This window comes from Sinocyclocheilus rhinocerous, unplaced genomic scaffold (genome assembly GCF_001515625.1).
Source record: "Sinocyclocheilus rhinocerous isolate Xijiao unplaced genomic scaffold, SAMN03320098_v1.1 scaffold1556, whole genome shotgun sequence".
Classification (NCBI taxonomy): Eukaryota; Metazoa; Chordata; class Actinopteri; order Cypriniformes; family Cyprinidae; genus Sinocyclocheilus; species Sinocyclocheilus rhinocerous.
In genome coordinates this window covers 50,994-76,095 of record NW_015645075.1, presented here as the reverse complement: position 1 = coordinate 76,095, position 25,102 = coordinate 50,994, and the positions used below count along the sequence as shown (strand labels likewise).

Below are 25,102 nucleotides of genomic sequence, written 5' to 3'. Positions count from 1 at the left end.
AGAACTTTACACTATTATGTTACTCTTAAAATGTTACTTTGCATTCCTTATTTGGCTAAGTGGCACTGCAGGGGTCCAACTATTGTTCTGTAAGTAATGTTTGTGAAAAAAAAATACAAATAAAATGAAAGTTTAAAATTAAAATACCACGTTAACTTCAACCAAAGCTACAGTGTAGACAATTTTTTTCTTTGTCAGTAAGTAAATGTTCTATGTAGCAAGTAAAATTTTAATGTAAAGTACAAGCATTATTGCCCTTTGTGAAAAAGAAGTGCACTTAATTCTATTGAAAGGACACAAATCTTGAGAAAAAAATAAAATAAAAAAAAACTTCAGGTGAGTAGACTTTCATGACTGTTTTATATAAATATAATAATATAATACAAGTTTTAACTTAAAGCAAATTTAAAATAATTGTTTTAACAATATTTCATCATGGTTTTTAGAAGTACACTTATTTTTTGTTTTGACTAACATACTAAAGCACATATAAAGTACTTGATATTAATATTAACTGAAGTGTTATTTAATATTACATTTTAAAATAATATAATTTAAATAACTAAACTGCAACTTCATCATTATAAATGCATTTGAATACAAATATTTAAATACAATACATTCAAATTTCCTTTGAATAAACAAACAAACAAATAAATAAATAAATACCGTTTTTTTTTTTGTTTACCTTAAATGCAGTCAGTACATTCGGCAGTACCATATACAGATAGATAGATAGAGAGAGAGAGAGAGAGAGAGAGAGACAGACAGACAGACAGACAGACAGACAGATAGATAGATAGATAGATAGATAGATAGATAGATTGATTTTCCGGCCTTTTCTGGTCTTAGATACATCCAGAAGACTGTTGAGAAACGAACAAGCACAATAATGAATGATTGCACACAGGTTTCATAGAGAGCTCAGTATTAAGTGAGGAATGCACCACTGAGGACGTCCTGTGGCATGTCTGTTATTCATATCTGTCATTGTGTCATTCAGATAGACAGAAGACGGCAATCTGCCAAAGAGGGAGATCCTGTGAGAACGGAGAGGGACAGACATGAATTATGGAACATGACACACAACACGTTCATGCGTTCCAGCAGAGGGTGAAGAAGGTAAAGTGCCTTAAGCATTCTCACGGGCAGCCCAGCCGGGTCCTTCACACACACCATCAAGCAAACATCGTCTCAGGGGGCGGATGTGTGCCAAACTGCCCCAGATCAGCAGCTCGGCCAGGCTCTCTTCTCCCACTAGGCTAAACTAATGGCCACAGCCAAGATACCAACACTCGCTTGCTTCAGGGGACAACTGGACACGTCTCCTGTCTCATGTTCTCATGTTCTCATGTCGCTGTAGCTCCAGTGATATTTTGCGTCAGCTGGGTGGGTCACACAGTCATTAACAGAAATGCACAAAACCCATTTTTTTCTTGGTAGAGATTTAACAAAACTGGGATGGGTTTCCAGAAGCACTAAGTAGAACATTATTAGTGCTTAAACTTCACAGCAAGCTTCCCAAAAGCATCATTTACTTTAAGAATCACAAAAATAATGTTAGCTTTGGACCACATGTGAGATCTTTCAGTTAATACACTCTCAAGAAAAGTACAAAATCTGTGACTTGGGCAGTACCTTTTCAAAAGCTACTAATATGTACAGTGTAGGTACTCTTTAGGCATTAATAAGGTACACAAGAGCACATTTAAAAAAAAAAAAGTACCGCCCAGCTTTTTTATTTTATTTTTCTGAGAGATGAAAATGAAAAAAAAAAATATATATATATATATATATATATACAGCCTTGATGAGCATAAGACTCCACTATTTATATATACATTGCAATTTAAAATAACAGTTTTCTGTTTTACTATACTTTAAAATATAATTTATTCCTGTGAAGGAAAGCTGAATTTTCAGCATCATTTAGATCCAAAACTTTTCAACTGCACTGTATATATTTGAAAAATATTTCACATCAATACTCCACAGTCCAATAAAACATTCAATATGCCTGATTTTATAGATTTTATATAAGACAATACATGTGAACTTGCAAATAATATTGAACAAATTGGTAACACTTAACAATAAGGTCTTATTAGTCAATGCATTAACTAACAATGAGGAATACAGTTGTTACATGATTTATTAATCTCTGTTAACATTAGTTAATAAAATCACAACTATTCATTAGTTCATGTTAGCTCAAATTCATTAAATATTATTAACATATAACAATTTTTGAAAATTATAATGTATTGGTAAATGTTGAAATTAACATTAAGATTAATAAATGCTTCAGAAGTATTCTTCATTGTTAGTTGAACTAATATTAACAAATGAAACCTTACTGTAAAATGTTACCAATAAATTATTTATTTTTATTGAAATGCTTAAAATGAATGCTTAGAGAAATGTTAGATAATATATATATATATATATATATATATATATAGTTCACTAATGCACTGATGGCATCATCGTAATGCTCCTTTATGTGCATCTGTTAAGTTTCTAATCAACTGTAGGATTAATGATAATGACAGAGCCTCTTATAATGACTCATAATGATGTATATTCCCTTCACATAGATGTATCTTAGGCCACTTAAATTAATCTCCAAAAGATGACATGTAATTTCCATGTTTGGCAGGATTTTCCTGTTGGGGAGACAATCCTGGACATATTAGTGAAAGTTTAACACCTATGGGCCGAACAGTCCAGATCCTCTTCATCAGTAAGTGTGTTCATTCTCGCAGGGGTTTGTATTAATGATGATGCTTCTCATCCTTATCATTGCAGGTCAGCTCTGCTCTCCAGGTAAATGGTTCTGGTGGAGGGTTATGAATGGGGTAGAGGTAACGTTTCGGTTGGAGCTTAATCAGAGTTTGGCTCAAGTCTGACACTTTTTGGAAAGTATGTTTGCATAATATTTCTTTTTGCAAATTAACTGCTCTAGACAGTTCCTGCGTCACAGAGCAGAAAGAGATACCACTGCTTAAAGCTTCATGGCTCAAAGTTTGCTCTTTCATTTTGAGAAATGTGTTTTTTTTTTGTTTTTTTTTTGTCCAATCGAAGTCAGTAGGGTCCAGTGTTGTTCGGTTCCCAATATTCTGCAAAATATAATCTTTAAATAGTTCAAATAATGACAACATTTTCATTTTTGGGTGAACTATCCCTTTAATTTAGTGTTCAACTTTGTCTCAGATGTTTCTCCTAAAATTCCTCAAGAAAAATTAGAAATGAGACAGTGTAGAGCAGCTCAGATCATTTAGTCTTGGGAGAATTTGGGTGATATTATTATTATTATTATTAACTAAAACTAAATCTATTAACTATTTTTGGAAACTGAAATCTGAGCTAAATAAAATAAGCTAAAATAAAATAAGATAAGCTAAAATAAAATAAAATGAAGTATTGGATTAAAAACGTAAAGAAAAATTAGAAATGCTGCTTTGGCAACTACAACTGAAATAAATAAATGAAAGTACTAAAATGATCAAAACTTAAAACTTAAATAATAATAATAATAATAATAAAAATTTAAAAATAGAAATATGTAAATACTAATAAAGATAACCGAAGCATGACAAAATTACTAAAATTAAAAATTAAAATTGAAAATATAAAATTAAAAACTTAAAGGAAAATTAGAAATGCTGCTTTGGCAACTATAACTGAAATAAAAAAGTTGAAGTACTAAAATTACCAAAACTTAAAACTGAAATAATAATAATAATAATATAATAATAATACTAAAATGATCAAAACTTAAAACTTAAATAATAATAATAATAATAATAAAAATTTAAAAATAGAAATATGTAAATACTAATAAAGATAACCGAAGCATGACAAAATTACTAAAATTAAAAATTAAAATTGAAAATATAAAATTAAAAACTTAAAGGAAAATTAGAAATGCTGCTTTGGCAACTATAACTGAAATAAAAAAGTTGAAGTACTAAAATTACCAAAACTTAAAACTATAATAATAATAATAATAATAATAATAACAATAACAACAATAATAATAATAATAACTAAAAACTAGAAATGTATGTATAAACTAATAAACCAATAAAGATAACAAAAGCACAACATAATTACTAAAATTAAAAATTCAAATTGCAAATATAAAATTAAAAGCCAATTCAAAATATTAATAATTACTATAATAGTATATGAACAATACTAAAATAACACTGGACAATTGGATAAAAAAAATAAAGTTCATAATGAGATCTTAATAATTACTATAAAAGTATATGAACAATACTAAAATAACACTGGAGAATTGGATAAAAAAATAAAGTGCATAATGAGATCTCTGACTTTTGATTACAGACGGTTTCTTGGCAAATCTGCAAGATTTGAGATTACTGATTACTGTATTTTTTTCTAAGAAGTAAAATCTGAGAAGCAAAATGCTTCCATTTAGTCTCATTGATTCCTAAGAGAAACAACGGAGATATTAAAGAGATCTCATTTATTATTTTTTCATATAGGAAGAAAGACTGAAAGACATACTGCATAGAGAAATATGTATGTGTGTTCATGCTCTAGCTGGTCCTCATAAACCAGCGAGGCCTTCCTGTTTGTTATAGCCAATTGTGTTTGCACAAGACCTTCAGTGGACCACAGACCTGGGAGATAGATGTGAAACCAGGAAGACTTCATCCATCAAAGCATTTACAGGACTGAAGGAATAATCTCTTCCAGTCTGCGATGCGATCGCATGTGGTCTGCAGCAGTTGTTGGGGAAATACTTGGTGACATGAATAACTCCACCGTTCTAACACTAGCCTTCCCTTCGAGCAGTGGCGCTCCTCCCGTGCAACCTTGAATCGCAGCCAAACGCATGTGGGTCGGCTTGGTTAATTGACATAACAGGCCCTTCATCTCTGTCTCAGCCTGTAGCGGGTGAAAGAAAGCAAAGTGTTAAGACGTGCTACAAGTGGTCAGCTGACACTTCAAAGCGTCCCGGAGCATGCGATGTCACGCTCGTTGTGTGATGGCTGTAAAGGGGGTTTCTCTGATCCGACTGACAACTACAGCCCCTGTCTTGAGGAGTTTCAAATCCTCTTTTGCTTTCACTGAAGCTCAAGATGCTTCTTAAATCATCTTATGATGGAGAACATGAATCTCAGGTTTTGTTCATGTCAGCTCCAGTGTTGCTGTCATTAAAGCAAAAGGGAGACACACCGAATACTAAGACATTCTCAAATCAATGTTCAATTAAGTGTCTAACCCAAATTGTTATGCATTTGTAAAGAAAAAAAAGAAAAAAAAAAGACTGCATTTGAAAAGATAGCAATAGAAATGTTTTGGACCGCACTCTACAGTGAAACATTCAGGTCGAACGTAAGGAAAAGTGTTTGTGTTTGTACTTGTGTTGTGTACAGATTTACAGACCTGCATGTTTCCCAGCCTCCATACCATGGAGAATTGTGTTTTGATTCATATCCTGCATAAACCATATGATGGCATTCCTCAATGGACTAGTCCAGGAATATTAACCCTCGGTTTCCTGGTAATTATGTTTTAAATTTACACACCATTTGCATTTATGCTCTTGACAGATGCTTTGCTACTAAATAAACTCAAAGGAAAGTTCATATTCTGCTAAGGACAAGCATTTAAGCAAAAAAAAAAAAAAAAGGGGAGTGTGGAGTAATATGCATCAATGGGTAAACAGTGCATGATTTTTGACATAAATTACCATACTTAAAAAAAGATCCATATTCAGCTGTCGGTAGTATATCTTTCTTTCTTTCTTTCTTTCTTTCTTTCTTTGAAATCAATTGAATTTAAGTAATGTATCATGGCAGATAAAATAAAAATTATTTTATAAAAAAGCAAATTGATCAAAACCTACTGTATTTGACCATTCAAAAGCTAAGGGTCGGTAAGATTGGTCTCTAACGCTCATCAAGGCTGCATTTATTTAATCAAAAATACAGTAAATATTGTGAAATATTATTACCCTTTTTAAAGTTTTTATTTTTTTATTAAAGTTTTTATAAATTTTATTTATTATATTTTAAAGTGTTATTTATTCAAGAGATGCAAAGCTGAAATTTCAGCATCATTACTCCAGTTTTCAGTGTTACTTGATCAGAAATTCAGAAATCATTCTAATACACTTATACACAACAACCCCCCCCCCCCACACACATATTTGTATGGTTTATGGGGACTCTCCATAGGCGTAATGGTTTTTATACTGTACAAACTGTATTTTCTATCGGCCTTCACCAACCATACACCTAAAACTACCCCTCTCAGGAAACTTTCTGTATTTTTAGATTAAAAAAAAAAAGAAAGAAAATAAAAAACATTCTGTATGATTTATAAGCCTTTTGAATTAAGGGGACACTGAAAGTGTCCTCATAAATCAACTTCACATTGTAATACCTATGTCATACCCATGTCATTATACAAAATTTGTGTCCTCATAAACCACATAAACATGGACAGACACACACAAACATACACTCACTCTTGCATATGTGGTTTAAGGGGACTCTCCATAGGCGCGCACGCTTGAAAATACTACTACAAAATGTACAAAAATTTACATTTTATGCTAAATGTTTTTCTGGTTGTCTTTATAAAATTCTAGATCATGTGCAGAAAGCATCCGTGTATACCCCAATTACTGAACGCAAACCTTGGCATAACACAGTTTAGCCATCAAACACTTACAACCTAACACTTAAAACAGTAGGCATGTATGTTTAACTAGTTAATTTCTCCTTGACTAGAGGACACTTAAGTAAAGGTGTCGCCCACTCTCCCTTAGCCAGCATTTTCATTTGGCTGTTAAATCGCCAGCTACAAGGGAAATCCTAACCCCTCGAATTTTATTCAAAGAGGGCCGGGAAACGCACGCACAGCACAGGCTGCCTCCCGCGGCTCCTGAAGGGATTTGGAGAGGAGAGCGGTAAAGCTCGGCTTTATTACGTCTAATACGGCTGGGTACCCAGCGAGCACTTGGGGAGGCACAGAGACATAATTATATCCCTTCTCTGTGCCGTCGGCCTGCATTAGCGTCTCCTCTCCTTCAGCGTCCGCGACAGAGACAAATGAGGGAGTTTTTCCAGCTCGGCCGGCTCATCCGTAACTGCCAGTTCCGTGCAATAGATCACCGCAGTTAAACGTGGCAATAGATCACGGCGTAAAGCAGACTCGCTCCCCGACGGAGAGCCGCTACAGATCAGTAGCTGCCTAATGCACATGTAGGTAAGAGTCAAGTCACGTTAGTTGACACCCACATGCCCATTAAGCCCCATATAAATGAGATTGTGCCGCCACGCCAACCTTGGGCACAGAACAGCTTTGGCATTTACAGTAAATTATGGGATCGGTGACATTTTGACCTTGCGCTAAAACGTCCGAGCTGTTGTGCACCGATGACAAAAGACAGCGTGTAAACGAAGGCACTTAATATGCAACACATTGCGGCAGCGGGAAATTAGCCGATAAGAATTCTGCAGCATCCATTCTTTGTTTGTTTCTTAATTAGCGGAAAAGAACAGACATCTCTAAATAGCAAAAAGTGTTTTTTTTTAATATGCTGTTAGTAAGGCAGCGAATTAGCACTGCTGCAAGCATTCAGGATTTCAATTAATTCACATCAACACAGATGTTCCGTCCTGTCTCCTAAATGCAGGCTAATTCTTATGCTAATGGATGTCAACAGACAGACACACAGCAGTAATAATGAAACGCTAGCAGGAAAACAAAGCTCTGTGAAGCAACAGCAGAGACGTCAGGCCAAGGTTTTCCTCGCTATTTTTAACAGACATCTCAATCGCTTGCGCCAGTGTGACCGGAGGGTTTCTCAGAAGCTTGAACTTGTCATAGTAACAAAGAGCTGGTCATCTGGCCTCTGACACTGTAAAAGAAAGATAGTACAAGAGAACGAGACAGCGAGGCTTTCCTGTGTGCCACTGCTAAATCAGCCCAGTGAATACCTGCCATAATCAAAGGCCAGGATGTGCCAATGTGACAAATGAGCGACCGGCTGAAGTCCGTGCGTGTCGTGAAAAACCACGGACGCTGCAGGAACTCTGGGAAATTAGCACATCCCTTATTCAAACAGGAAGCTGTCATCATGCGATAGACTCGCCGACATAAAACCCTTCCATGCGCAACTAGCATGATGACGCGCCGTTTGTGGCTCCTGGTGTTGAGGTGTGGGAACCAAGGTTATGGAGCGTCGCGTCTGAGCACTGAAGCCCTTCCATTGTTTATGTAGTGGTATTGTTTTATTGATGAGCCTTTGTTTGGTTCGGGCTTTTACGTAATACTGACTGGTGCTAATAGACCTCAAGAGTACCTTTCCGAATTATAAGAGCCTATAAGAGTCACCGCAACACAATAACCGTAAAGTGTTCAAAGTCAATGTTTCCTGTGAATGAGACAAAGACTTGCTGCATGGCTCTTATGTAATACACTAGCATACACTTTCAAGGTACCAGATTATAATCAAACAGGAAAAACACATAAAGGATCAAAACATCAGGTTCGAATCTCTAAAAAAAAATGTCCTGGATGAAGATTTACCTTCTAGTAGGCCTATAGTTTCTTTTCTAAGTGTAGTCGAAGTAAATAGAAGAGTCACTATTATTTATACTTCCAAAAGAGTTTTATTTTAGAATATTACTAAGCAAACAATGCATTACTCTGGTAAACACCGTAATAAATTGCACATACAAATACTGGGTAAAACAATAAACTTTTAATTAGTTAAATATTTATACGTGTGAAATGTCTGTACGGGCACATTTTAGAATTTAAAAAACTACACTACTGATCAAAAGTTTGTGGTCGTTAGGATATTTGAATACTTTTTTTTGGAAGTTACTTAGCTCACCAAGGCTGCATTTATTTGATTAAAAATACGGTAAAAACAGAATTACTGTGAAATATTATTACAATTAAAAATACATTTTCTATTTAATATATTTTTAAACAGATCTAATTACTGTGATTGTAAAGCTGAATTTTCAGCAGCCATCACTCACAGTATTGATTTGGTCTCAAGGAACATTACTTATTATTATCATTGATGAAAATGGTTGTGCTGCTTAATATTTTTAGAATTTATTTGAAATAGAAATTTTAACACTTATGATAAATCATTGTAACATTATATATGTCTTTACTGTAACTTTTGATCAATTTAATGTATCCTTATACTACTACTGCCACTAATTTCTTTCAAAAAATAATAAAAATCTTACTGATTACAAACTTGTACTTTTTGGGGATCCCACCATATTATACCTGTGGTGTTCTTGGTCAAAAATGTGGAGCCGATAAAAAAAAATTGCTTATAAATTTCTTATGCTATATTATTACCAAATATAATAATAATAATAATAATAATAATAATAATAATAATAATTTATTTCAAAGAATAATAACAATCTCACTGACTCCAAACTTTTGGACAAAACACCTTGAAAAGCAGCATAACATTCCAGCCTACCTTTTGGTGTTTGGTGCTTAAGATACCTTTAAATGCTTGTGTCTCTGCTTTGAAATGAAGCCCATTATACCTGTCTCAGCACAGGATTCAGCACAACAGGTGTAGGGAGCTGAGCTGGGGTCACATTGTTCACATTTGGCTTGCTAAAGACTGGCAACAGAAAGCAAAACCAGGGAGAGAATCCAAGATATTAGGGAAGATGATTTATCTCTGCTGTCAAAAATGTGACAGCCAATAAAAACACATCAGAGAGAATGCTGGGTGAAACTATGCAATAGATACACTCAGATTTCAGCAGAAATGCCTATGTTAAACTAAAAGTTCTATATAATAGAACTAAAAGTCTAGATAATATTTTTCAAAATGTATCGATAAATTGGGTGCAATGCACCCTTTCTTACTCTTTTTAGGTGGTTTATGGGAACAGCTTCAGTGCTGGACTGAGACGTTACCTTCTTATCTTCTTCCATTTAATAGGAGGCTGTGACCTCACCAGAAGTTTACAGTGGCGATTCTGTGAGAAGGGGAACATCTGAAATCTTACAATCCAGATGAAAAGCAAACTAGCCAACTTAACCCTATTGTGTTGTGGTCATTTTGACCTAGAAAGGATTTTCTTTTTCCAGAAAATAATATTTTTGATAATTTTTGGGGATCCCAATATTATACTTGTAGAGTTCTTGGTCAAAACTGACCAGCCTGTAAAAAAAATTGTTTATACATTTCTTGTTATACTATATTATTACCAAATATTGAAATACTGGAATAGCAAAGGTCTGATATTTGGTACTGATCATAGGCCTCATTGATCTGAGTTTATGCACCTCAGATTTTGACTGAACAGTGTTTAGAGGCCTATGATCATTCAGTTCCAAAAAGAAATACAAAACCTTTGCTAGTTGAAAGAACAGGTAAAGTAAAGTTTCCAAAAAGATTGAGTCCAAGGTTTGGTGGTAATATAGCATAATGAGAGATTTAAAAGCAATTTACATGCCTGTTATTTTTTATCAGGAACACCAATTAGGCAAAGGATTTTCAGCACAGCACAAGGGTTAAACCCTGGTATACTTGAAGCAAAATTAAAGACCAAGCTGGTGTGACGTAATTTTGAATAAAATCAGGCCAAAACAAAGGTCGTTTGGAGTTCATTTCAGAAGTTCGAAAAAGTTTCCAAGCAAACTTTCCTAACAATTGAAAACACTTTGAATTACCATTGGTCCATTTTAGGTAGGTGTGCTCTGGGGCTCTGCCTTCTTTGACATGGAAATCCTCTCCAGTTAATTTCTTATGTTTTGTCTGTTGAGGTCAGACATGAGTGAAAATTAACTGAAAAATGACACTGATGCTGTTTTTTTCACATTTAAAGTGCCGTTCCAAACCCGTAAGTCCTTCATTTATCTGCGGAACACAAACAGATTTTTTTGGATGAAATCCGAGAGCTTTCTGACCCTCCATAGACAGAAACGGAACTAAAATGTTCCCAGGACCAGAAAGGTAGTAAAGATATAGATAAAATAGTCCATGTGACATCAGTGGTTCAACCTTAATGTTATAAAGCTACGAAAATACTTTTTGTGCACAAAGAAAACAAAAATAACGACTTTATTCAACAATTTCTTCTCTTTCGTGTTAGAATTCGACACGTTCAATAGAGTACCACGACGCATACGTGTGCATTCCTCTGCTTGTAAACAAGGCGCAGCGCATGTGTCGTGGTACTCTCGATAATGCCGGCGGACGGTGATGCAGAGAAGAATTGTTGAATGAAGTAATTATTTCTTTGCACACAAAAAGTATTCTCGTAGCTTCGTAACATTATGGTTGAACCACAGATGTCACATGGACTATTTAAATGATGTCCTTTACTACATTTCTGGGCCTGGGAACATTTCAGTTACATTGCTGTTGATGGAGTGTCAGAAATCTCTCGGATTTTATCAAAAATATCTTAATTTGTGTCCCAAAGATGAATGAAGGTCTTACGGGTTTGGAACGACATGAGGGTGAGTAAATAATGACAGAATTTTTATTTTTTAGTGTACTATCCCTTTAACAGTATACTGTTTTTTTTTTTCAAACTTCTTTTTATCCCTAAGTGAAGAACAAAAAATTATTTTGCTACAATATATATACACAATCAGTATATCAGAGCATAAACAAACAGATCGGCCCCGGAGGACTTCGACACGGCTTCCCATTAAGAAATGTGCCAGATTTTCACCGTTAGGCGAAAACGATCAAGCGCATCTGAAAAGTTCGAAATGTCAGTGTGTGTTCACGGAGGGACGTGCTTCGTTAGAGGCCGCCAGTCTTATCGGATTCAGCGGACGCACGGAGGACCGGCGGCGCTGGGATATGAAGCCGGTGTCAGAGCGAGTGGAATGACAGAAGATCCGACAGCCTCCCAGAGAGAAACGCCAGGACCCTGAAAAGCTAATTTACTCTGTTGTAAAAGTGATGGCATCTCAAAAACAAAGTGACATTGAAAGATGCATCTGAGAGGCCCATGCCAGTCACGTCCCCCCTCCCCAGCCACGCCCCAGGTGTCGATATATAACATCCCCACTCATATCGACTCCAGGGGAGGGGACCAATCAGTGTCCTCCGAGCTCAAGCTTGATACCCCCTCCGCTTCCCCGACAGCATAAGGCTGTCAGCTCCCAAAACAAGATGTCGTGTCAACGCCTGAAAATTACACAATAACGAGGCCCACTTGAGATTAGGCTAATGAGAAAATCAAAATACAATTTAATTCTTGTCAGCTACGAGACATCTTTAAATTACCTCTCCCTGCATGCTGATTACCCGACGCACGCCACTCAGCCAGAGGCTGCTTAAAATAACCCTCCGGCTCTCTGGACGACATGTGTGCTTTGTATATCCGCAATGGAGGAAGGGAAGAAAGGCGTTTCATTCCACTCTTGTAGTACTTCTGGGCGAAGTATCAGCGTATAGTTCGGGTTCGGAAGCTGAGCACGCAAACCAATTACCTGAGCAGAATTGGCGCTGTGATGCAATTCAGAATGGTTGAATCCTTCACACATGGCATTCATTTAGATGGGAAGAGTTTAGGAAGGAATGGATTTAAATATTTGCAGCAACAACATATGGTAAATTTGAACCAAAATGCAAACATTATATGAACGTTTTACCTTCCCTTTATTGGTCTCACGAGTCTCGTCTCTTTGTCTTTGGCGTCTGTCGTCCAGTCTTGGTTATAGATGTCACCGTGGTAATTAACTGCCAAAATGTTCGTTACATTTAGCCACACAGCGGCTCGTTTCTGTTCCTGAACACTCAGCTAGCATATGGCACCGAATGTTACACACTCCTAATAGCCCATGAGAGCTGCCACTTCCTAATAAACCTGCGGCTGCAACAGCACTGAAAGCACAAAACCTGTTAGTGTAACTCACCAAAATGTGACCGCACGAGATTGGGAAAGTATGTGTATGGAGGATTACAAACTGTCTAGGAGGGGAAAAAATAGGTATTTCAAAGACAGTATTACTGGAGCTATTTTTCGAGCTGGTCTATGAATGCCATTGGCTGGTCCAAGCTAGCAGACCATGTTAGACTTGCAACCGACAAGCCACTGTGGCTGGTGAACTAGCTAATAACCAGATGTGACCAGCTAGTACCAAAAAACAACCACTGAAACCTGATTTCCAGTTTACAGTCCCATCAATGAGATTAACTATTATTGGGGAAGGGATCTCTTGATGTTGTCACAGTAGCTGATTCGGCCTACAAATGCACTAAACAAACACAAGGGTTTTACAATTTGTGCACTACCCATGTTAAACCGTTTGCAAGATTACAACTAGTGCATTTCAAATCAGTATAGTATAATGAAAATAGTGCCAAATTATTTGCATTCCAATTAGTGCATTTCAAAATAACAGCATTTATTTGAAATTGTAACATTACAAATGTCTTTACTGCCACTTTTGATCAATTTCATACATCCTTGCTGAATAAAAGTATTAATTTATTTCAAAGCATTCTTTCAAACAAACAAACAAACAAACAATAAATAAATAGGTAATCTTACAGACCCCAAACTTATAAATAGTAGTGTATGTCACAATACTGGCATACAGTCTTGTTACAGTACATATTCAGAAGTTGAATTTCACACACTTCTTCATTATACAGTAAAAGTCTATGAATTTGTGTAGCAATACACGAGAGCTACTCCAAACTGTTTCCTCTCTTGCCTATCCATTCCGATCACTGATTTCTCCAGGGACACAACCTTATGATCTTTAAAACTAGCCTCATCTGACACCTCTCATAGCCAGCCAAAGATGTATTAATCCTCACAAACATTTAGATACCTCACATTTGATTATATTGAGCCAATTAATAGCTTCTTCCTCATGAAACACACAAACCCTAGCACTCCCTCTCTCCCCACGGCTCACCCTGCTTTGTGTTTTTACGAGACGGTCTCATCCGGATGGAGGATACAGCGGCCAGCGCCGGGTCAAATGCTTTTACCAGTTTTTCCTGTAACACAGTCCAGGCGAGTATAGGCCGGCGGAGTTGGGGGTGGAGGAAGGAGTTATTTGATAGCACGCTGAATCAGTCGAGCGAGTAAACCGTTTCCACCTCATGGTTTCGCCTGGGCACTCCTGGTAGCTCCAGCTGAGCCATATGGCCCAGAGACTCTCTGCTCATGTGAGGGAGGAGAAACACGTCTCACACACATCACTGCTTTATACACTCCATCAACACATGAGCTCTGTCATTACTGCTGCTACACACTCAACACGCTTACAACAAACACGGCACAACTACCTCAATGCGGATCAGGTCTTTCATAAACAAACACACGATTCATTATAACATCTGAGAAAGAGAAAAGCATTTGTAAAGAATATTTAGCATCAATAGTCTAAACTAGATTTGTACATTTTCTTAAAAGAAAAATGTTTTGCGGAAGTCACTATATAGATGCTCCAAATAGATTTAAGTGTGTTGCTAAGCTGTTGCTAGGGTGTTCTGGGTAAAAATCATTAGTGCATTGTTATGCTGTTGCTAAGGTGTTCCAGATGGTTGCTAAGTAGTTTCAACACGTTCTAGAATATTAAGTGGTTGCTAATCTAGTTTTAACACATTGCTCTGCTATCACTAGGGTTTTCTAGATGGTTGCTAATGTTGTTTTCGCAATTGCTTTGCTGTTGCTATAGTGTTCTAGATTGTTCTAGATTGTTGTTAAGTGGTTGTTAGTTTTAACACGTTGATGCTGTCACTAGGGTGTTTTAGATGGTTGCTAATGTTGTTTTAACATGTTGCTATACTGTCATTAGGGTGATCTAGCTTGATGTAATGTCATTTTAGCATTTTACTATGCTGTTGCTAGGGTGTTCTAGATGGTTGCTAATGTTGTTAACATGTTGCTATGCGGTTGCTAGGGTATTCTAGATAATTGTTAAGTGGTTGCTAATCTAGTTTTTATATGTTGCTGTGCTGTTGCTGGTGTGTTTTAGATGGTTTCTAATGTTGTTAACAGGTTGCTATGCTATTGTAATTTTGTTATATATTGATGTATGTCATTTGATCATGTTGCTATGCTGTTGCTAGGGTGTTCTTGATGGTTGTCAATGTTGTTAACTTGTTGCTGTGCAGTTGCTAGGGTGTTCTAGATTATTGTTAAGTGGTTGCTAATCAAATTTTTTTTTTTACGTTGCTATACTGTTGTTTGGGTGTTCTAGATGGTTGCTGATGTAGTTTTAGCATGTTGCTATGCAGCCGATAGGGTGTTCTAGATTGTCGTTAAGTGTTTGCTAGTTTTAACGTGTTGTTATGCTGTCACTAGGGTGTTCTAGATGGTTGCTAATGTTGTTAACATGTTGTTACGCTGCTATGTTTTCTAGATTATTGTTAAGTGGTTGCTAATCTATTTTTTACATGTTGCTATGCTGTCGCTAGGGTGCATTAGATGGTTGCTAATGTAGTTTTAGTGCATTGCTATTCAGTTGCTAGGGTGTTCTAAATTGTTGTTAAATTGTTGCTAATCTAGTTTTACCACATTGCTCTGCTGTTGCTAGGGTGTCTTACATGGTTTTTAAATATTGTTTTAGCTTGTTGCTATGCTGTTGCGATGGTATTCTAGGTGGTTGCTGAGTGGTAACCAAAGTAGATTTATCACATTGCTATGCAGTTGCTAGGATTTTCTAGATTATTGGATGTTCAGGATGTTCAAACAAATTTAATGTAGATTTAATATGTTGGTATGCTGTTGCTAGGGTGTTCTAGAATGTTGTTAATCTAGTTTTAATATGTTGCTAGGGTGTTTTAGATGGTTGCTAATGTAGTTTTAGTGCATTGCTATGCAGTTGCTAGGGTGTTTTAGATGGTTGCTAATCTAGTTTTAACATGTTGCTAGGGTGTTCTAGATGGTTGCTAATCTAGTTTTAACATGTTGCTATGCTGTTGCTAGTGTGTTTTAGATGGTTGCTAATGTAATTTTAGTGCATTGCTATGCAGTTGCTAGGGTTTTCTAGATGGTTGCTAATGTTGTTTTAACATGTTGCTATGCTGTCGCTAGGGTGCTCTAGATGGTTGCTAATCTAGTTTTAACATGTTGCTATGCTGTTGCTAGGGTGTTCTAGATGGTTGCTAATCTAGTTTTAACATGTTGCTATGCTGTTGCTAGGGTGTTCTAGATGGTTGCTAATGTTGTTTTAACATGTTGCTGTGCTGTTGCTAGTGTGTTTTAGATGGTTGTCAATGTTGTTTTAGCGTATGGCTATGCTGTTATGCTGGTGTTCTAGGTGGTTGCTGAGTAGTACCAAAGTAGATTTATCACATTGCTGTGCTGTTGCTAGAGTGTTCTAGATGGTTGCTAATGTAATTTTATCATGTTGCTATGCTAGTTTTGTGATAATTAACATTTTAAGGAAAATAGATCAAAATAAAGCAAATTGCATGTGTCCTGCACCGGCTCAGTGTTTGCTATCTGCTAGGCTATGGCTCCGACTAACACTTTAACGTAAATGAACACCTTCCAGCTTCTGATCTAAGGCCAGTGCTGCGCTGTGAGCACTGACAATATTTTGTGCTGATAAAAGGTTACAGCTGTGTTGTGGAATAGCTGTCTCTACCTAATCGCATCAGTCTTCCCTAATGTATAGCCTTCTCATCGACTGATGTGATATATAACCTTCAGCACGCATAAAATCCCGCTGTTTCTGCAGTGGAGGGATTGGCCAGAGCTGCCAGCACTCGGTGACAGCATATGTAGGCATGACAGATGACAGTGCAGGAGGAAGTGACTCGGGAGAGGAAAATGATCAGGAGGGAGATGCACAAGCGTACGCACACACACATAGCCGCCATCCTCCTCAAAGGCATCTTCCCATCTATTTGACACAGTAATTACAGCACATGCTGATTCCAATGATGGATGAAGTCCCAGTCTGGGATGCACTCTTCCTTCATCTTTCTCGGTTTCACTCGCTTTCGCTCGCACACTCATACTCAACTGTTTAGGTGATGAAGACCTTCCTAATGAGGGCACTGATCCTACATCTGAATACACTTTCCTGCAACACAGTATGCAAAAAGCAACAAATCAATTGAGCAGGATTTACAAAAACTCAATATTTGTGAGACATATGATGCACTGCATCTGATTTTGAAGTGTGCAATCAGTCGATTACACTATCCTATAAGGCATTGAATAAAAAAAAAAAAAAAAGTACAGTATAACAGAAATAATAATATATTTTAGAATAATATACTTAAGTGCAAACTAAATGTGATGTTTTCGGACATATAATTGAAAATGTATAATAGTTATAATTTACATGAAATGCAATAAGCTGAAATTTATTTATTTATTTAATTTTTTTACTTAAGTACATTTTTCAATGCAATTTCATAATTACTTCTATTGTCTTACTGTTATAGTATATTACCGAATGCACTGACAAGCATTTTTGGTACTTACAAATATAACAACAACAATAATATATCATGTCAATTCTAATGAAACTTGTATGTCATTTATTTAAATATATTTTTAATTAAACATTTGTAATGATATTGCAATCATTATTGGGTAAGTTGCTCTAAATAAGCAATTCATTACTAGCTACTAATTACATCGTCAACATTGCAATTACAATATGGTACTAATTACTCGCTCTAAAAAGTATTGCATAACTTATTACTAATTACTTTCTAAAACCCACATTAACCTCATACAGTTGAACAATACAAGGATAGACACGCAAATGCTCTTTTAATATTTTCAAATATAAAATTGCAGAAATTATTCTTGAACTGACCAACGTTTTTTTTAAGGGAGAAGGTTACATTAAAAATATACACTACATTTTAACATTAGATGTTACATTTTGATGTTAAATACACTATTGAATTGTTCTATATTCTATATATTTAATGCAATTACATCAGAAGTAACTAATTAAATTACAGAAAAATTAAGAGTAATCCCTTACTTTACTTATTTCAAGGGAAAAGAAAATTAAATTACAGTAACTTACTATAGTAATGCACGACCTCCAGATCTGTTTCCCAGTCTATCAGGTCCCCTTCTAAGTCCAGCAGTTCCAGATGTATAATTAGCTCACCCTCAGCCGCGGTGCAGTGGGCGGAGCTCCACTCCCCGCTCTCACCGTCCACAGCTTGCTCCCTCGCGGTGGGCACTGTCGCCGGCTCTCACCCCTGGTCTGACGGGTGGGGCTCCACATCCAGGGCTCCACGCTCAGTCGCTCGGCATTGCGCTGGCTCGTTGATCGCGGCGGTGATGGGCTCTCCGTCATCGGTGGGCTCGGGCTGATGCTTCGCACCGCGGGGAGATGGTGGGCTGGGCACTGGGTCTGGAGTGGATCTGGCGAGATCATCCATGGGGCAGGTGGTGGATGGCGATCCGTTTCTCGCCAGAGTCCACTCCACGAAGGCGGCAAAATCCTCTCGAGGACCATCTTCGGATGACGACGCTCGCGGTGTTCAAGCTCACGTCATAGAATGAGCAGAGCGCGTCGTCTGGGTAGCTGGTGGTTCTAGCTAATAATGGCTGTTCCCTCAAATAGTGCCCTATTTAAGGGTATAGGGGGCGATTTCGGACACAGCCCATGATCCTGACAACACCCAACTGGTTGTAATTTAGTACATTTAAAATATAATTCAAAATAACACTGAATAACACACTACAGTTAAATTATAGTACATGTGCTGCAGTACATCAGTCAGTGAACTTTTTAAAATGCTTGTCAATAAACACTCATGAAAGTGTACCTTTTTTAAGTACATCTAAGTGGCCTTTTATTACATTAATATTATATTATCTGCTAGCACAGTTTTTTTTTTTTGAAGAAGTACACTTTTAATATTTGCAGTACACTACAAGTGCACATTAAATACAATTAAGCACACTTCTTTTTTTCACAAGGAATAGAGAACTGTGTTGTCAAAAAGTTCTTTAACAAATTTAGTACACACATTATAACATAAGAGGCAATGCCACCATGCATAGCGGCTCAACTTGCTTACATATCTTTTACTTCCAGGCAAAAGTGACAAATGACTAATGGATTGCCTTTCAGTCAAGATAGAGACAAACACACGGCAGATCGCTCACAGCAGGGTGAGTAAGTGAACGGTGTTTGCCTGTTCAGCGGTAGCAGATGTTGGCTAGCGTTTAATAGAGATGTTAATGCCGAAGCAGAGCCGGAGCTCATTCAGTTTGGCTGCTCTCCCTGTCTCGCCTGCTCTTTTCCCTTTCATTAGCACAAGTGTGAACACCTGGTGCGAGCCCCGGGACACCAGCAGAGCTGACGGACCAACATGCCTCTCTGCAACCCCTCGCCCACCACACACACACACACACACAGACAGACAGAGCAGTGACGTAGACGGCTGTGTTGGCAATGATGGGAAGGGGATGGAGAGGGTGATCATAGCCTGAGGGTCTGAGAGAGAGAAAAAGAGCGAGAGACAGGGGAATTGAAGCATCTTTGGTGCATATCCTCATCCTCCTCAGTGTCGTCCCCTCATGTACCCTTAGTAATAGAACCAGCGACCCCTGACGCATCACACTCAGGGCAGTATATGTGTGTGTGTGTGTGTGTGTGTGTGACAGAGTGTCAGCTGAATGTCTGACCTTTAACTCTGCTTCTGTATGAAGAGATGGATTCACATTTGTTGCCACATGCACCAGCCTAGTTGAATGAAAATCATAATTAACATATAGATTATTAGTAGTCTTGGCTAAAGCAAGAATCTTTATTATTATTGCTCATACACACAATAGGGTTAGAGATTTAAACGTATTCCTAATTCTTAAGTATTAAACATCAGCTTGGAACTTTGCAGTTCAGGCAAATATTTTAAAGTGCACAGATTGTTGAGGAGACGTGCTATTACCTTTCAAACAAATGTTTTTTTGGCAAACTCACTTACACTACTGTTCAAAATGTTGGTGTCGGTATGATTTTTTTAATGCTTATGAAAGAAGCCTGCAAGACCAAGGCTGCATTCTATAAAAACAGTAATATTGTAAAATTACAATAATATTGTAAAAAATATATTATTACACTTTTTCTATTTGTATGTTAAAATGTATTTTTGTATATCTATATCTATTTCTCATATAAGTATATTTATCTATCTATCTATCTATCTATCTATCTATCTATCTGTCTGTCTGTATATATTCACTGCTGTTCAAAAGTTTGGGATCAATATGATTTTTTATATTTTTTAATGGAGTCTCTTATGCTCATCAAGGCTGTATTTATTTGATAAAAAATACAGAAAAAACAGTAACATTGTGAAATATTATTGCAATTTCTAATATTCGTTTCCTATTCTAATATACTTTGAAATATAATTTATTTATGTGACGCAGCGCTGAATTTTCATTAGCCATTACTCCAGTCTTCAATGTCTCATGATCCTTCAGAAATCATTCTTATACACTTTTTATTATATACTTTTTTATCCATTTAACACATCCTTGCTGAATAAAAGTATTAATTTCTTAAAAAAGAAAGAAAGAAAAAAAAAAGACTGACCCCAAACCTTTGAATAATAGTGTATATTGTAAATAGTGTAACACAAAATTTCTATTTTGAATAAACATTGTACTTTTTAACTTTTTCAAAGAATCCTGAAAAGTATCACAGGTTCCAAAAAAAATATTAAGCAGCACAACTGTTTCCAAAATTGATTATAAATCAGCATATTAGAATGATTTCTGAAGGATGATGTGACACTGAAGACTGGAGTAATGATACTGAAATTCAGCTTTGCTTCACAGGAATAAATTATTTTTTTAAGTATATAAAAATAGAAAACTGTTATTTTAAATTGCAATAATATTTCACAAAATTACAGTTTTTTTTTCCTGTATTTATGATCGAATAGATACAGCCTTGATGAGCATTAGAAACTTCTTTAAAAATCATTAAAAACCTTACTGATCCCAAACGTTAGAAAGGCAGTGTATATATACAGTGCCCTCCATAAGTATCGACACAGTAAAGACAAAATTGCTCTGTTTGATGTGGAGTCAAGAAATCAGTAAATATGGTTAAAAGATGAATATGAGACAAAACTAGAGAATGTCACATTTTATTATTGGGTGAAACACACGGATGTTTTACCAGCTAAGAAGATCAGCACTTTTAGAGTTTCATCCCTCCTATCTGATGTGAGCATAAGTATTGGAACAGTTGCCTCACAGGTCTTTCTGAGTGATCAGCTGTATCCTGTTGCATTAATTGTTCAGATATTAAAAGCAGGGAATGTGTCGTATCAGTTATATCCATTGCTTATGCATTCTGAGTCTTGCATTTGATGACAACAAATACTGTATAATCCAAATGCTAATGCAGGTTTTTGCCAAACGGAAGAATATACACACAAGAATAAATGTTTAAGCATCTGCTATCTGTATTTATCTACTGCAAAAATAAAACTTAATACACAAACCTGCATGTCAGTCTGTATGCATAAAAGCCTTGTTTGGATTTGATTTTGTAAGTTTAATTTACATTTACATTCAAGGCATGAAGCAGATGCTCTTGTCCACAAAGCATCACATCTATGCAGACAGTGCAGTGCAGACAGCAAATCAAACCTGTCAACAAAGAAAAAAACACAGCAGTGAGTAAAAATGTTACAATGCAAACTCACAGACATTTGCCGGTGAAATACATTATAGGGCATTGTAAAGGGTATGAATGGCTAACATTCTCAAAAGGTTGGGAATTTGAAAGTATTTTTTGACTTTTTCCCACTGAAAATATTAATGGCATGTAAAAAAGAGGAAGTGGCTGAGAAAGGTAGCGTTTCCAGGGAGGATGTGGACTCAGGCACATGGGCACGTTTGTTGGCCTTGAGTGCTTTTAGCTCTGTGTCGAACCCGTGAGCTTTGGGCAACTTCACTCCACCTACACCAACTTCCTGTCCCACTGGCATCGTCCCCGGGCACTCAGGAGAGTAAGAAGCAGCCAATCGGTGAGGAGAGCCTCCCTGATTGACGTCAGAGCGGCCGGGACTTCCTGCGTGGTGCTGAGAGAAATAAGCTCTCTTCCTCTGTGGCTCCTCATGATTATAACGGGGGTTTGTAATGGTGATAACTGCACATTGCAATGTTTCTGGATTGACAACCTTATTTAAATGGTGGATTGAATCCACATCTGTGATAACTGACAGTGATAACCACAGCAACAGATAGGAAAAAAACTGAAACTGTATGTCAGAATAGATCTGTGATAACAGATAAGTCTTGGAGTGTAAATGCAAACTTACAGATCTGCCGCTTGTAATTTATTACATTTTATAGGAATATTGCACTAAAATTGTTGGTCAAATAATTATATATATATATATATATACTGTATAAATATTTAATTAAACATATCAAATATTTATATAAATATGAAAACATAATTTATTAATGCAAAATAAAAAATATTATTGTCTATTATAATATAGTGTAATAATAATAATAATAATAATAATTTGATTAGATTAAACATTTTTAATGATATATAATCATGCAAATTTGTTGGTCAACTAATGCTTCTGATATAGTATGCATGGACCAAATAAGCAAATAAATTGACATAAAGGACAAAGCTATGTAGAAAACTTGGTTCAATATTGATGTATAAAAAGACACTTGACAATTACATTTGTCAAGCCCAGGATCTTAAAAAAGGGCCATTTGATGCATTGGACAGAACTGCACAATTCATTTCACCGCGACTAGATTTATCCTTGTCGCACGAGCAGACATGAATTCTCCAGCGGTTGAGATAGCAGTGTATTTCTGTCAGACAGGTTATATTTACTCTGGTCCAGAGAGAGAAGCTCCACCAGAGGAAATGACAGAGAGCGTGAAATGCTTTTCTTTGATTAGGAAAGACACAGGATATGGCTCTCAGCACATCCTTTAGCGTGAGAGAGTTGGCGTTGTTGCCAAGCAGACGCCACTTCCTAAATGATCCTCTACAGTAGTGTGTGGCGCGGAAAGAAAGATTTACACTGTTTCCTGCTGCATTTACAGACACAAATGATCACATGGCTTGTTATTCTCAAAACGATGACAAAACTTTTACTGCTGTAAAGTTCTCATGATTACATCGTCTCAATGTCAAATGAGAGTTTGCTGAAAAAGACGTTTAAGACTCTGAAAACTCAATCTGAAGGTGTGTTTGAAGTGTTAGCTTGTCTACAGCGTGGGACTGAATTTTACACGCTTTGTCAATCAGTTTAAAATGTTTCAGATGGTCTGCAGTTAATGTGTGCTCTCTTTGGTCTGTCTGCATGAAACTACTGAAAATAACCTCACCATTGACCCAATGTCTGTCAGCTAACTGACTGCTTCGTGCTTTCTTCACATTTAACAGGCAGACTTGGAACAGGTACCAATCTCCCATAACCAATGGCCATATGTCCACGCTTTACTATGGGAGAAATGAAAGCATAACTGCTCAGATTTTGGCTTGACTTACCGCTCATCTGGTGGTTTTAACAGAGGCCGTCTCAAAGACACCTTGAAGAAGAGGAGAAGACTCTGTCGACAGTAAATGGCACAGTGAAAGGAAGGATGTAACGGGAAGACAGCAGCCCATTCTAGGTGAAGAGAGCAGATCAATAAATCAATAAGTGTTTATATGTGTTTGTGTTGGTGGATGGGTGAATGTCTTTAAATGTCTGACAGTTGATGAGTCAATTAAAACACATCAAAGATGTCCAGCACCACCAACAAAAATAATAATTTATAAAACAATTAATTTAAAGAATGGCATTTATTTAAATAAATATGTCTCAATAAATATGTCTGAAATAACACAGAGACATTGTCTCTGCTTCGCCTGGCAGAATGACTAATATCTTCGTACGTTATTGCGTGTGACACATAATAATAATAATAATACTGCTACTACTACTAATAATAATTATAATAATAATAATAATTTTTTTTTTCACACTAAAATTTGAATCCTTAAAAATATATATATTTCACCAATAACACTGTAAAAAAATAAATAAAAGAAAATAAAAGAGAAAGAGTGTTGAAGTATGTTTTACAATTGTAATTAATACATAATAAAATAAATACTTTAATATAAATAGCTTTGTTTACTATTGTTAATGTTGTTCTTGCATTATATTTTTAAACATTCATAAACCTTTTCATTCTAAAACTTAAAACAAGTAATACTACTACTAATATATCAATTTATAATCCACATTATTATTATTATTATTATTATTATTATTATTATGCATTTAATTTTTACATAACAGCATTATTTATATGTTTTTTTTTTCACCAATGACAAACTGGTAAAACAATCTTTAAAAAATAAAATTCTATTTCAGCTTTTTTACTTCACAGTCTCATGGTTAAATCACTATGTAATTTGCCATTTCTTTGTAATTATATGAGAAGTAATTTCTGAATATAAAGTATTTAAAAATAAATACTATACTATTTTTTTCAGTGCAGATCGCTTTGTACTTTGTATAGACTCTTCCTTTCATTATGTTGATCTAGATTCCTTCCAATTAATATTATTATTTTCAATATATATATATATTAGTGCTGTCAAACGATTAATCGTGATTAATCGCATCCAAAATAAAAGATTTTGTTTACATAATATATGTGTGTGTTCTGTATTTATTATGTATATATAAATACACACACATAAAGTATATATTTAGAAAATATTTACATGTATTTACATGTCTATATTTATATTCATATAATTTATATTATAAATAAATATATTTAATATATAAAATAACATGAAATATATACATGCTTCTGAAATATATACATGCATGTGTGTGTATTTATATATACGCAATAAATATACACAGCACACACATATTATGAAAACTTTTATTTTGGAAACAATTAAACGCGATTAATCGTTTGATAGCACTAATAGAAATATAAAAATAAACACACAAAATAAAATATAAATATTACATGAAAAGTATAAAAAAATAAAAAACAAACAAAAACAGAAATATTGAAACAAAATAAGTTGAAGCGCTAAAATGACTAAACAAAAAAAAAAAAAAAATATAGGAATG

At 35.8% G+C, this 25,102-nt stretch overlaps 1 long non-coding RNA gene across 1 annotated transcript; it reads right to left on the bottom strand.

Moving 5' to 3' along the window:
• Positions 1-2,900: 2,900 nt before the first annotated feature.
• Positions 2,901-21,104, bottom strand: LOC107705475 (uncharacterized). Its single transcript, XR_001636071.1, has 4 exons — positions 21,019-21,104; positions 20,694-20,695; positions 13,009-13,015; positions 2,901-2,911 (listed from the first exon to the last, which is right to left on the bottom strand). It is a non-coding gene; the product is annotated as an uncharacterized LOC107705475 (long non-coding RNA).
• Between the last annotated feature and the right edge of the window lie 3,998 nt (positions 21,105-25,102).